Genomic DNA, 14,803 nt, shown 5'->3' with positions numbered 1-14,803 from the left:
GCATGTATGAGGACCCGGGGCATTTCCACTTGTTTCTCTTTTTGACTGTCAAATGATCTCTATCCACTAGATGGCCCTTTGAGCACAGTAATCCTCTGGTGGAAATCTTCCCCTGGAAGTCATCTCTTATGGAGAAGCAAAATGCACACTGCTTCAGTGTGACCATGTGGTTTTCCATTCTTGCTCCAGTTTTCCCTGCTCTTTTGCTAGTGCTTCACTCGGCAGAATGTTTTGACCAGAAGAGTTCTCCCTGAAAATTATGTCTGCAGGACAGACACACTGCATACCGAGGGGATGTAGCTCAGTGGTAGAGCACTTGTTTTGCATGTATGAGGCCCCGGGTCCAATCCCTGGCATCTCCAATTGTTTCCCTTTTTTTGACTGTCATATGGTCTCTGTCCACTAGATGGCTCTTTGAGCACGGTAATCCTCTGGTGGAATACTTCCCCTGGAAGTCATCTCTTATGGAGAAGCATAATGCACACTGCTTCAGTGTGACCATGTGCTTTTCCAGTCTTGCTCCCGTTTTCCCTGGTCTTTTGCTAGTGCTTCAGTTGGCAGCATACTTTGACCGGAAGAATTCTCCCAGGAAAAGATGTCTGCAGGACAGACTCACCACTCACCGAGGGGATGTAGCTCAGCGGTAGAGCGCATGCATCGCATGTATGAGGTCCCGGGTTCAATCCCCGGCATCTCCATTTGCATAAACATCAGTGTGATTTTGTCCCGGTTATTTTGTATTTCACACTGCAACTCGGGCCATGATTATAGGATCATCGACATTCATATCTATTTGTCTGAGAAAACGCTGGTGCCCGTATCGCAAACCTGCCTGTAATATATCAGTGAGGTTTGCGTCCCTGCCAGTGTCAACATCCTGTATGCCTTCACAATCACTACAAATAGAAATGCACAGAGAGTACCATCACACCACAGTTTTAACTGTGCAGAATCGTGAAAGGATTGACATTGCCTTGCGTTTCTTTTCAGTCGATTGTTTTGGTTCCGAATGTATAGCTCCACCATTGTACCTTTCTAGCATATGATGCCTAGCTTTAAAAATAATTTGTTTTCACTGGATGTGGCCACAGATGTACCTCTGTTGTCAACCTAAGTTGATCAGGTTCTGTAACTTGTTAGTTTTGAGCTGGAATATCCTACCAGCTCTGCTGCTGGGGCCTATCTCCGGCTTCTAAAAGCAAAAGCCTTGAACATATTGATATTTTTCATTAGTTGATCAGGGGGATTGCAGGGGGGGCAGCTTTTCTGCATGTTTCTATGGACAACCAGAAACAGGTGGCTCTAAAATGAAGTCCGCCATTTGGAAACTCCAATTCGACAGTTACCATCAGTTCTGGGCGCTGTTAGTCCCAAGCAGCCAGCCAGCATCTGGTAGATTTCATAGGTCCTTTCTGGCAACGGGAATGTAACTCAGTGGTAGAGCACCTGCTTTGGAAGTGTGAGGCCACAGGTTCGATCCCCGGCATCTCCATATGATAAGTTTCTTCAAGTGTGGGCTTTTTCCTGTACATGGGAATTAGGATGATGTGGTCTTTTGCCATACTAAATCCTGTTGCTGAACGTCTTCTCTTTGGAGCCGATGATTGTGGACATGCACGGTGCACCATGCTTCAGTGTGATGTCTGCTTTTTTCATTGGAAGCCTGTTAGCCTGATCTCTTACCGGGATGACACAAAGCAGACTCGTTCAGACAGAGGGGCATTGGCTGAGAATAGTGTCTCCACCGGTCCCCATGCTAGGCAGTGGTATCATTCTGAGGTGCTGTGCACGCTCACCAACTATCACCCCCTCTGACCTTTCCCACCGCAGAACACCCTGAATGCATTCAGCGGGTTATGCTTCATTCTAGGGCTGCAATGGATCGCCTAGTGGCAAAACCAATGGAAGCACCATTGACCTTCCGCAGAATTCCACTGCTTGTCTGCCTAGAGAAGCGACATCTGCCGAGTGTGCTAGGGACACTCATGACGGCAGAGCTATAGAGTGGTGGGTCCACGTTGCTTTCCACTAGCCAGCAAATACAGAAGGACATCCGAAAGAGGTGTCAGTCTATCTAGCAACATTTGTGGGCTTTCGGCTGGAGGACTTCCTGCGCGAAATGGTGCTATCGCATTTTTGGTGTTTGAAGACATACATATATATATATATATATATATATATATATATATATATATATATATATATATATATATATATATATTTATTTATTTTTTCTCCATAACTACACTTCTCAAATCTGGGGCATCTATCCGAGATGGCCGTGTCACATTATGTGATGTCTCAGGCACCAACGTGATGAGATCGACCTGGCGCTTTAACTTTGTCATTGTAAGTAGTAAGATGTAATTTGGCAGTTGTCATGTTTTTTCATATGCACTACTGCAAACCCCTTTCCTTACTTAGCCCACTCCCTCCTGAAGCTTTTAGGTGTGATGAGGAAGTGTCCTCTCAGCGGGGATGTAGCTCAGTTGTAGAGCGCATGCTTTGCATGTATGAGGACCCGGGGCATTTCCACTTGTTTCTCTTTTTGACTGTCAAATGATCTCTATCCACTAGATGGCCCTTTGAGCACAGTAATCCTCTGGTGGAAATCTTCCCCTGGAAGTCATCTCTTATGGAGAAGCAAAATGCACACTGCTTCAGTGTGACCATGTGGTTTTCCATTCTTGCTCCAGTTTTCCCTGCTCTTTTGCTAGTGCTTCACGCGGCAGAATGTTTTGACCAGAAGAGTTCTCCCTGAAAATGATGTCTGCAGGACAGACACACTGCATACCGAGGGGATGTAGCTCAGTGGTAGAGCACTTGTTTTGCATGTATGAGGCCCCGGGTCCAATCCCTGGCATCTCCAATTGTTTCCCTTTTTTTGACTGTCATATGGTCTCTGTCCACTAGATGGCTCTTTGTGCACGGTAATCCTCTGGTGGAATACTTCCCCTGGAAGTCATCTCTTATGGAGAAGCATAATGCACACTGCTTCAGTGTGACCATGTGCTTTTCCAGTCTTGCTCCCGTTTTCCCTGGTCTATTGCTAGTGCTTCAGTTGGCAGCATACTTTGACCGGAAGAATTCTCCCAGGAAAAGATGTCTGCAGGACAGACTCACCGCACACCGAGGGGATGTAGCTCAGTGGTAGAGCGCATGCTTCGCATGTGTGAGGTCCCGGGTTCAATCCCCTGCATCTCCATTTCATAAACATCAGTGTGATTTTGTCCCGGTTATTTTGTATTTCACACTGCAACTCGGGCCATGATTATAGGATCATCGACATTCATATCTATTTGTCTGAGAAAACGCTGGTGCCCGTATCGCAAACCTGCCTGTAATATATCAGTGAGGTTTGCGTCCCTGCCAGTGTCAACATCCTGTATGCCTTCACAATCACTACAAATAGAAATGCACAGAGAGTACCATCACACCACAGTTTTAACTGTGCAGAATCGTGAAAGGATTGGCATTGCCTTGCGTTTCTTTTCAGTCGATTGTTTTGGTTCCGAATGTATAGCTCCACCATTGTACCTTTCTAGCATATGATGCCTAGCTTTAAAAATAATTTGTTTTCATTGGATGTGGCCACAGATGTACCTCTGTTGTCAACCTAAGTTGATCAGGTTCTGTAACTTGTTAGTTTTGAGCTGGAATATCCTACCAGCTCTGCTGCTGGGGCCTATCTCCGGCTTCTAAAAGCAAAAGCCTTGAACATATTGATATTTTTCATTAGTTGATCAGGGGGATTGCAGGGGGGGCAGCTTTTCTGCATGTTTCTATGGACAACCAGAAACAGGTGGCTCTAAAATGAAGTCCGCCATTTGGAAACTCCAATTCGACAGTTACCATCAGTTCTGGGCGCTGTTAGTCCCAAGCAGCCAGCCAGCATCTGGTAGATTTCATAGGTCCTTGCTGGCAGCGGGGATGTAACTCAGTGGTAGAGCACCTGCTTTGGAAGTGTGAGGCCACAGGTTCGATCCCCGGCATCTCCATATGATATGTTTCTTCAAGTGTGGGCTTTTTCCTGTACATGGGAATTAGGATGATGTGGTCTTTTGCCATACTAAATCCTGTTGCTGAACGTCTTCTCTTTGGAGCCGATGATTGTGGACATGCACGGTGCACCATGCTTCAGTGTGATGTCTGCTTTTTTCATTGGAAGCCTGTTAGCCTGATCTCTTACCGGGATGACACAAAGCAGACTCGTTCAGACAGAGGGGCATTGGCTGAGAATAGTGTCTCCACCGGTCCCCATGCTAGGCAGTGGTATCATTCTGAGGTGCTGTGCACGCTCACCAACTATCACCCCCTCTGACCTTTCCCACCGCAGAACACCCTAAATGCATTCAGCGGGTTATGCTTCATTCTAGGGCTGCAATGGATCGCCTAGTGGCAAAACCAATGGAAGCACCATTGACCTTCCGCAGAATTCCACTGCTTGTCTGCCTAGAGAAGCGACATCTGCCGAGTGTGCTAGGGACACTCATGACGGCAGAGCTATAGAGTGGTGGGTCCACGTTGCTTTCCACTAGCCAGCAAATACAGAAGGACATCCGAAAGAGGTGTCAGTCTATCTAGCAACATTTGTGGGCTTTCGGCTGGAGGAATTCCTGCGCGAAATGGTGCTATCTCATTTTTGGTGTTTGAAGACATACATATATATATATATATATATATATATATATATTTATTTATTTTTTCTCCATAACTACACTTCTCAAATCTGGGGCATCTATCCGAGATGGCCGTGTCACATTATGTGATGTCTCAGGCACCAACGTGATGAGATCGACCTGGCGCTTTAACTTTGTCATTGTAAGTAGTAAGATGTAATTTGGCAGTTGTCATGTTTTTTCATATGCACTACTGCAAACCCCTTTCCTTACTTAGCCCACTCCCTCCTGAAGCTTTTAGGTGTGATGAGGAAGTGTCCTCTCAGCAGGGATGTAGCTCAGTGGTAGAGCGCATGCTTTGCATGTATGAGGACCCGGGGCATTTCCACTTGTTTCTCTTTTTGACTGTCAAATGATCTCTATCCACTAGATGGCCCTTTGAGCACAGTAATCCTCTGGTGGAAATCTTCCCCTGGAAGTCATCTCTTATGGAGAAGCAAAATGCACACTGCTTCAGTGTGACCATGTGGTTTTCCATTCTTGCTCCAGTTTTCCCTGCTCTTTTGCTAGTGCTTCACTCGGCAGAATGTTTTGACCAGAAGAGTTCTCCCTGAAAATTATGTCTGCAGGACAGACACACTGCATACCGAGGGGATGTAGCTCAGTGGTAGAGCACTTGTTTTGCATGTATGAGGCCCCGGGTCCAATCCCTGGCATCTCCAATTGTTTCCCTTTTTTTGACTGTCATATGGTCTCTGTCCACTAGATGGCTCTTTGAGCACGGTAATCCTCTGGTGGAATACTTCCCCTGGAAGTCATCTCTTATGGAGAAGCATAATGCACACTGCTTCAGTGTGACCATGTGCTTTTCCAGTCTTGCTCCCGTTTTCCCTGGTCTTTTGCTAGTGCTTCAGTTGGCAGCATACTTTGACCGGAAGAATTCTCCCAGGAAAAGATGTCTGCAGGACAGACTCACCACACACCGAGGGGATGTAGCTCAGCGGTAGAGCGCATGCATCGCATGTATGAGGTCCCGGGTTCAATCCCCGGCATCTCCATTTGCATAAACATCAGTGTGATTTTGTCCCGGTTATTTTGTATTTCACACTGCAACTCGGGCCATGATTATAGGATCATCGACATTCATATCTATTTGTCTGAGAAAACGCTGGTGCCCGTATCGCAAACCTGCCTGTAATATATCAGTGAGGTTTGCGTCCCTGCCAGTGTCAACATCCTGTATGCCTTCACAATCACTACAAATAGAAATGCACAGAGAGTACCATCACACCACAGTTTTAACTGTGCAGAATCGTGAAAGGATTGACATTGCCTTGCGTTTCTTTTCAGTCGATTGTTTTGGTTCCGAATGTATAGCTCCACCATTGTACCTTTCTAGCATATGATGCCTAGCTTTAAAAATAATTTGTTTTCACTGGATGTGGCCACAGATGTACCTCTGTTGTCAACCTAAGTTGATCAGGTTCTGTAACTTGTTAGTTTTGAGCTGGAATATCCTACCAGCTCTGCTGCTGGGGCCTATCTCCGGCTTCTAAAAGCAAAAGCCTTGAACATATTGATATTTTTCATTAGTTGATCAGGGGGATTGCAGGGGGGGCAGCTTTTCTGCATGTTTCTATGGACAACCAGAAACAGGTGGCTCTAAAATGAAGTCCGCCATTTGGAAACTCCAATTCGACAGTTACCATCAGTTCTGGGCGCTGTTAGTCCCAAGCAGCCAGCCAGCATCTGGTAGATTTCATAGGTCCTTTCTGGCAACGGGAATGTAACTCAGTGGTAGAGCACCTGCTTTGGAAGTGTGAGGCCACAGGTTCGATCCCCGGCATCTCCATATGATAAGTTTCTTCAAGTGTGGGCTTTTTCCTGTACATGGGAATTAGGATGATGTGGTCTTTTGCCATACTAAATCCTGTTGCTGAACGTCTTCTCTTTGGAGCCGATGATTGTGGACATGCACGGTGCACCATGCTTCAGTGTGATGTCTGCTTTTTTCATTGGAAGCCTGTTAGCCTGATCTCTTACCGGGATGACACAAAGCAGACTCGTTCAGACAGAGGGGCATTGGCTGAGAATAGTGTCTCCACCGGTCCCCATGCTAGGCAGTGGTATCATTCTGAGGTGCTGTGCACGCTCACCAACTATCACCCCCTCTGACCTTTCCCACCGCAGAACACCCTGAATGCATTCAGCGGGTTATGCTTCATTCTAGGGCTGCAATGGATCGCCTAGTGGCAAAACCAATGGAAGCACCATTGACCTTCCGCAGAATTCCACTGCTTGTCTGCCTAGAGAAGCGACATCTGCCGAGTGTGCTAGGGACACTCATGACGGCAGAGCTATAGAGTGGTGGGTCCACGTTGCTTTCCACTAGCCAGCAAATACAGAAGGACATCCGAAAGAGGTGTCAGTCTATCTAGCAACATTTGTGGGCTTTCGGCTGGAGGACTTCCTGCGCGAAATGGTGCTATCGCATTTTTGGTGTTTGAAGACATACATATATATATATATATATATATATATATATATATATATATATATATATATATATATATATTTATTTATTTTTTCTCCATAACTACACTTCTCAAATCTGGGGCATCTATCCGAGATGGCCGTGTCACATTATGTGATGTCTCAGGCACCAACGTGATGAGATCGACCTGGCGCTTTAACTTTGTCATTGTAAGTAGTAAGATGTAATTTGGCAGTTGTCATGTTTTTTCATATGCACTACTGCAAACCCCTTTCCTTACTTAGCCCACTCCCTCCTGAAGCTTTTAGGTGTGATGAGGAAGTGTCCTCTCAGCGGGGATGTAGCTCAGTTGTAGAGCGCATGCTTTGCATGTATGAGGACCCGGGGCATTTCCACTTGTTTCTCTTTTTGACTGTCAAATGATCTCTATCCACTAGATGGCCCTTTGAGCACAGTAATCCTCTGGTGGAAATCTTCCCCTGGAAGTCATCTCTTATGGAGAAGCAAAATGCACACTGCTTCAGTGTGACCATGTGGTTTTCCATTCTTGCTCCAGTTTTCCCTGCTCTTTTGCTAGTGCTTCACGCGGCAGAATGTTTTGACCAGAAGAGTTCTCCCTGAAAATGATGTCTGCAGGACAGACACACTGCATACCGAGGGGATGTAGCTCAGTGGTAGAGCACTTGTTTTGCATGTATGAGGCCCCGGGTCCAATCCCTGGCATCTCCAATTGTTTCCCTTTTTTTGACTGTCATATGGTCTCTGTCCACTAGATGGCTCTTTGTGCACGGTAATCCTCTGGTGGAATACTTCCCCTGGAAGTCATCTCTTATGGAGAAGCATAATGCACACTGCTTCAGTGTGACCATGTGCTTTTCCAGTCTTGCTCCCGTTTTCCCTGGTCTATTGCTAGTGCTTCAGTTGGCAGCATACTTTGACCGGAAGAATTCTCCCAGGAAAAGATGTCTGCAGGACAGACTCACCGCACACCGAGGGGATGTAGCTCAGTGGTAGAGCGCATGCTTCGCATGTGTGAGGTCCCGGGTTCAATCCCCTGCATCTCCATTTCATAAACATCAGTGTGATTTTGTCCCGGTTATTTTGTATTTCACACTGCAACTCGGGCCATGATTATAGGATCATCGACATTCATATCTATTTGTCTGAGAAAACGCTGGTGCCCGTATCGCAAACCTGCCTGTAATATATCAGTGAGGTTTGCGTCCCTGCCAGTGTCAACATCCTGTATGCCTTCACAATCACTACAAATAGAAATGCACAGAGAGTACCATCACACCACAGTTTTAACTGTGCAGAATCGTGAAAGGATTGACATTGCCTTGCGTTTCTTTTCAGTCGATTGTTTTGGTTCCGAATGTATAGCTCCACCATTGTACCTTTCTAGCATATGATGCCTAGCTTTAAAAATAATTTGTTTTCACTGGATGTGGCCACAGATGTACCTCTGTTGTCAACCTAAGTTGATCAGGTTCTGTAACTTGTTAGTTTTGAGCTGGAATATCCTACCAGCTCTGCTGCTGGGGCCTATCTCCGGCTTCTAAAAGCAAAAGCCTTGAACATATTGATATTTTTCATTAGTTGATCAGGGGGATTGCAGGGGGGGCAGCTTTTCTGCATGTTTCTATGGACAACCAGAAACAGGTGGCTCTAAAATGAAGTCCGCCATTTGGAAACTCCAATTCGACAGTTACCATCAGTTCTGGGCGCTGTTAGTCCCAAGCAGCCAGCCAGCATCTGGTAGATTTCATAGGTCCTTGCTGGCAGCCGGAATGTAACTCAGTGGTAGAGCACCTGCTTTGGAAGTGTGAGGCCACAGGTTCGATCCCCGGCATCTCCATATGATAAGTTTCTTCAAGTGTGGGCTTTTTCCTGTACATGGGAATTAGGATGATGTGGTCTTTTGCCATACTAAATCCTGTTGCTGAACGTCTTCTCTTTGGAGCCGATGATTGTGGACATGCACGGTGCACCATGCTTCAGTGTGATGTCTGCTTTTTTCATTGGAAGCCTGTTAGCCTGATCTCTTACCGGGATGACACAAAGCAGACTCGTTCAGACAGAGGGGCATTGGCTGAGAATAGTGTCTCCACCGGTCCCCATGCTAGGCAGTGGTATCATTCTGAGGTGCTGTGCACGCTCACCAACTATCACCCCCTCTGACCTTTCCCACCGCAGAACACCCTGAATGCATTCAGCGGGTTATGCTTCATTCTAGGGCTGCAATGGATCGCCTAGTGGCAAAACCAATGGAAGCACCATTGACCTTCCGCAGAATTCCACTGCTTGTCTGCCTAGAGAAGCGACATCTGCAGAGTGTGCTAGGGACACTCATGACGGCAAAGCTATAGAGTGGTGGGTCCACGTTGCTTTCCACTAGCCAGCAAATACAGAAGGACATCCGAAAGAGGTGTCAGTCTATCTAGCAACATTTGTGGGCTTTCGGCTGGAGGACTTCCTGCGCGAAATGGTGCTATCGCATTTTTGGTGTTTGAAGACATACATATATATATATATATATATATATATATATATATATATATATATATATATATATTATTTATTTTTTCTCCATAACTACACTTCTCAAATCTGGGGCATCTATCCGAGATGGCCGTGTCACATTATGTGATGTCTCAGGCACCAACGTGATGAGATCGACCTGGCGCTTTAACTTTGTCATTGTAAGTAGTAAGATGTAATTTGGCAGTTGTCATGTTTTTTCATATGCACTACTGCAAACCCCTTTCCTTACTTAGCCCACTCCCTCCTGAAGCTTTTAGGTGTGATGAGGAAGTGTCCTCTCAGCGGGGATGTAGCTCAGTTGTAGAGCGCATGCTTTGCATGTATGAGGACCCGGGGCATTTCCACTTGTTTCTCTTTTTGACTGTCAAATGATCTCTATCCACTAGATGGCCCTTTGAGCACAGTAATCCTCTGGTGGAAATCTTCCCCTGGAAGTCATCTCTTATGGAGAAGCAAAATGCACACTGCTTCAGTGTGACCATGTGGTTTTCCATTCTTGCTCCAGTTTTCCCTGCTCTTTTGCTAGTGCTTCACGCGGCAGAATGTTTTGACCAGAAGAGTTCTCCCTGAAAATGATGTCTGCAGGACAGACACACTGCATACCGAGGGGATGTAGCTCAGTGGTAGAGCACTTGTTTTGCATGTATGAGGCCCCGGGTCCAATCCCTGGCATCTCCAATTGTTTCCCTTTTTTTGACTGTCATATGGTCTCTGTCCACTAGATGGCTCTTTGTGCACGGTAATCCTCTGGTGGAATACTTCCCCTGGAAGTCATCTCTTATGGAGAAGCATAATGCACACTGCTTCAGTGTGACCATGTGCTTTTCCAGTCTTGCTCCCGTTTTCCCTGGTCTATTGCTAGTGCTTCAGTTGGCAGCATACTTTGACCGGAAGAATTCTCCCAGGAAAAGATGTCTGCAGGACAGACTCACCGCACACCGAGGGGATGTAGCTCAGTGGTAGAGCGCATGCTTCGCATATGTGAGGTCCCGGGTTCAATCCCCTGCATCTCCATTTCATAAACATCAGTGTGATTTTGTCCCGGTTATTTTGTATTTCACACTGCAACTCGGGCCATGATTATAGGATCATCGACATTCATATCTATTTGTCTGAGAAAACGCTGGTGCCCGTATCGCAAACCTGCCTGTAATATATCAGTGAGGTTTGCGTCCCTGCCAGTGTCAACATCCTGTATGCCTTCACAATCACTACAAATAGAAATGCACAGAGAGTACCATCACACCACAGTTTTAACTGTGCAGAATCGTGAAAGGATTGACATTGCCTTGCGTTTCTTTTCAGTCGATTGTTTTGGTTCCGAATGTATAGCTCCACCATTGTACCTTTCTAGCATATGATGCCTAGCTTTAAAAATAATTTGTTTTCACTGGATGTGGCCACAGATGTACCTCTGTTGTCAACCTAAGTTGATCAGGTTCTGTAACTTGTTAGTTTTGAGCTGGAATATCCTACCAGCTCTGCTGCTGGGGCCTATCTCCGGCTTCTAAAAGCAAAAGCCTTGAACATATTGATATTTTTCATTAGTTGATCAGGGGGATTGCAGGGGGGGCAGCTTTTCTGCATGTTTCTATGGACAACCAGAAACAGGTGGCTCTAAAATGAAGTCCGCCATTTGGAAACTCCAATTCGACAGTTACCATCAGTTCTGGGCGCTGTTAGTCCCAAGCAGCCAGCCAGCATCTGGTAGATTTCATAGGTCCTTGCTGGCAGCGGGGATGTAACTCAGTGGTAGAGCACCTGCTTTGGAAGTGTGAGGCCACAGGTTCGATCCCCGGCATCTCCATATGATATGTTTCTTCAAGTGTGGGCTTTTTCCTGTACATGGGAATTAGGATGATGTGGTCTTTTGCCATACTAAATCCTGTTGCTGAACGTCTTCTCTTTGGAGCCGATGATTGTGGACATGCACGGTGCACCATGCTTCAGTGTGATGTCTGCTTTTTTCATTGGAAGCCTGTTAGCCTGATCTCTTACCGGGATGACACAAAGCAGACTCGTTCAGACAGAGGGGCATTGGCTGAGAATAGTGTCTCCACCGGTCCCCATGCTAGGCAGTGGTATCATTCTGAGGTGCTGTGCACGCTCACCAACTATCACCCCCTCTGACCTTTCCCACCGCAGAACACCCTGAATGCATTCAGCGGGTTATGCTTCATTCTAGGGCTGCAATGGATCGCCTAGTGGCAAAACCAATGGAAGCACCATTGACCTTCCGCAGAATTCCACTGCTTGTCTGCCTAGAGAAGCGACATCTGCCGAGTGTGCTAGGGACACTCATGACGGCAGAGCTATAGAGTGGTGGGTCCACGTTGCTTTCCACTAGCCAGCAAATACAGAAGGACATCCGAAAGAGGTGTCAGTCTATCTAGCAACATTTGTGGGCTTTCGGCTGGAGGAATTCCTGCGCGAAATGGTGCTATCTCATTTTTGGTGTTTGAAGACATACATATATATATATATATATATATATATTTATTTATTTTTTCTCCATAACTACACTTCTCAAATCAGGGGCATCTATCCGAGATGGCCGTGTCACATTATGTGATGTCTCAGGCACCAACGTGATGAGATCGACCTGGCGCTTTAACTTTGTCATTGTAAGTAGTAAGATGTAATTTGGCAGTTGTCATGTTTTTTCATATGCACTACTGCAAACCCCTTTCCTTACTTAGCCCACTCCCTCCTGAAACTTTTAGGTGTGATGAGGAAGTGTCCTCTCAGCGGGGATGTAGCTCAGTTGTAGAGCGCATGCTTTGCATGTATGAGGACCCGGGGCATTTCCACTTGTTTCTCTTTTTGACTGTCAAATGATCTCTATCCACTAGATGGCCCTTTGAGCACAGTAATCCTCTGGTGGAAATCTTCCCCTGGAAGTCATCTCTTATGGAGAAGCAAAATGCACACTGCTTCAGTGTGACCATGTGGTTTTCCATTCTTGCTCCAGTTTTCCCTGCTCTTTTGCTAGTGCTTCACGCGGCAGAATGTTTTGACCAGAAGAGTTCTCCCTGAAAATGATGTCTGCAGGACAGACACACTGCATACCGAGGGGATGTAGCTCAGTGGTAGAGCACTTGTTTTGCATGTATGAGGCCCCGGGTCCAATCCCTGGCATCTCCAATTGTTTCCCTTTTTTTGACTGTCATATGGTCTCTGTCCACTAGATGGCTCTTTGTGCACGGTAATCCTCTGGTGGAATACTTCCCCTGGAAGTCATCTCTTATGGAGAAGCATAATGCACACTGCTTCAGTGTGACCATGTGCTTTTCCAGTCTTGCTCCCGTTTTCCCTGGTCTATTGCTAGTGCTTCAGTTGGCAGCATACTTTGACCGGAAGAATTCTCCCAGGAAAAGATGTCTGCAGGACAGACTCACCGCACACCGAGGGGATGTAGCTCAGTGGTAGAGCGCATGCTTCGCATGTGTGAGGTCCCGGGTTCAATCCCCTGCATCTCCATTTCATAAACATCAGTGTGATTTTGTCCCGGTTATTTTGTATTTCACACTGCAACTCGGGCCATGATTATAGGATCATCGACATTCATATCTATTTGTCTGAGAAAACGCTGGTGCCCGTATCGCAAACCTGCCTGTAATATATCAGTGAGGTTTGCGTCCCTGCCAGTGTCAACATCCTGTATGCCTTCACAATCACTACAAATAGAAATGCACAGAGAGTACCATCACACCACAGTTTTAACTGTGCAGAATCGTGAAAGGATTGACATTGCCTTGCGTTTCTTTTCAGTCGATTGTTTTGGTTCCGAATGTATAGCTCCACCATTGTACCTTTCTAGCATATGATGCCTAGCTTTAAAAATAATTTGTTTTCACTGGATGTGGCCACAGATGTACCTCTGTTGTCAACCTAAGTTGATCAGGTTCTGTAACTTGTTAGTTTTGAGCTGGAATATCCTACCAGCTCTGCTGCTGGGGCCTATCTCCGGCTTCTAAAAGCAAAAGCCTTGAACATATTGATATTTTTCATTAGTTGATCAGGGGGATTGCAGGGGGGGCAGCTTTTCTGCATGTTTCTATGGACAACCAGAAACAGGTGGCTCTAAAATGAAGTCCGCCATTTGGAAACTCCAATTCGACAGTTACCATCAGTTCTGGGCGCTGTTAGTCCCAAGCAGCCAGCCAGCATCTGGTAGATTTCATAGGTCCTTGCTGGCAGCGGGGATGTAACTCAGTGGTAGAGCACCTGCTTTGGAAGTGTGAGGCCACAGGTTCGATCCCCGGCATCTCCATATGATATGTTTCTTCAAGTGTGGGCTTTTTCCTGTACATGGGAATTAGGATGATGTGGTCTTTTGCCATACTAAATCCTGTTGCTGAACGTCTTCTCTTTGGAGCCGATGATTGTGGACATGCACGGTGCACCATGCTTCAGTGTGATGTCTGCTTTTTTCATTGGAAGCCTGTTAGCCTGATCTCTTACCGGGATGACACAAAGCAGACTCGTTCAGACAGAGGGGCATTGGCTGAGAATAGTGTCTCCACCGGTCCCCATGCTAGGCAGTGGTATCATTCTGAGGTGCTGTGCACGCTCACCAACTATCACCCCCTCTGACCTTTCCCACCGCAGAACACCCTGAATGCATTCAGCGGGTTATGCTTCATTCTAGGGCTGCAATGGATCGCCTAGTGGCAAAACCAATGGAAGCACCATTGACCTTCCGCAGAATTCCACTGCTTGTCTGCCTAGAGAAGCGACATCTGCCGAGTGTGCTAGGGACACTCATGACGGCAGAGCTATAGAGTGGTGGGTCCACGTTGCTTTCCACTAGCCAGCAAATACAGAAGGACATCCGAAAGAGGTGTCAGTCTATCTAGCAACATTTGTGGGCTTTCGGCTGGAGGAATTCCTGCGCGAAATGGTGCTATCTCATTTTTGGTGTTTGAAGACATACATATATATATATATATATATATATATATATATATATAAATATATTTATTTATTTATTTTTTCTCCATAACTACACTTCTCAAATCTGGGGCATCTATCCGAGATGGCCGTGTCACATTATGTGATGTCTCAGGCACCAACGTGATGAGATCGACCTGGCGCTTTAACTTTGTCATTGTAAGTAGTAAGATGTAATTTGGCAGTTGTCATG

The 14,803-nt window shown here is 46.1% G+C and overlaps 6 non-coding genes across 6 annotated transcripts; all 6 read left to right on the top strand.

The window, feature by feature from the left end:
• Window positions 1-626: 626 nt before the first annotated feature.
• TRNAA-CGC (transfer RNA alanine (anticodon CGC)) lies at window positions 627-698 on the top strand. The gene has a single exon. It is a non-coding gene; the product is annotated as a tRNA-Ala (tRNA).
• Window positions 699-3,133: 2,435 nt separating this feature from the next.
• Window positions 3,134-3,205, top strand: TRNAA-CGC (transfer RNA alanine (anticodon CGC)). Its single transcript has one exon. It is a non-coding gene; the product is annotated as a tRNA-Ala (tRNA).
• A 2,400-nt stretch (window positions 3,206-5,605) lies between these two features.
• On the top strand, window positions 5,606-5,677 carry TRNAA-CGC (transfer RNA alanine (anticodon CGC)). The gene has a single exon. It is a non-coding gene; the product is annotated as a tRNA-Ala (tRNA).
• Window positions 5,678-8,106: 2,429 nt separating this feature from the next.
• Window positions 8,107-8,178, top strand: TRNAA-CGC (transfer RNA alanine (anticodon CGC)). The gene has a single exon. It is a non-coding gene; the product is annotated as a tRNA-Ala (tRNA).
• Window positions 8,179-10,599: 2,421 nt separating this feature from the next.
• Window positions 10,600-10,671, top strand: TRNAA-CGC (transfer RNA alanine (anticodon CGC)). Its single transcript has one exon. It is a non-coding gene; the product is annotated as a tRNA-Ala (tRNA).
• Window positions 10,672-13,065: 2,394 nt separating this feature from the next.
• Window positions 13,066-13,137, top strand: TRNAA-CGC (transfer RNA alanine (anticodon CGC)). Its single transcript has one exon. It is a non-coding gene; the product is annotated as a tRNA-Ala (tRNA).
• Window positions 13,138-14,803: the final 1,666 nt, after the last annotated feature.

This window comes from Ambystoma mexicanum, chromosome 12, assembly GCF_040938575.1.
Source record: "Ambystoma mexicanum isolate Mex_15411 chromosome 12, UKY_AmexF1_1, whole genome shotgun sequence".
NCBI lineage: Eukaryota > Metazoa > Chordata > Amphibia > Caudata > Ambystomatidae > Ambystoma > Ambystoma mexicanum.
The sequence above is the reverse complement of the archived record's forward strand: the minus strand, read 5'-3'. Positions and strand labels throughout refer to the sequence as shown.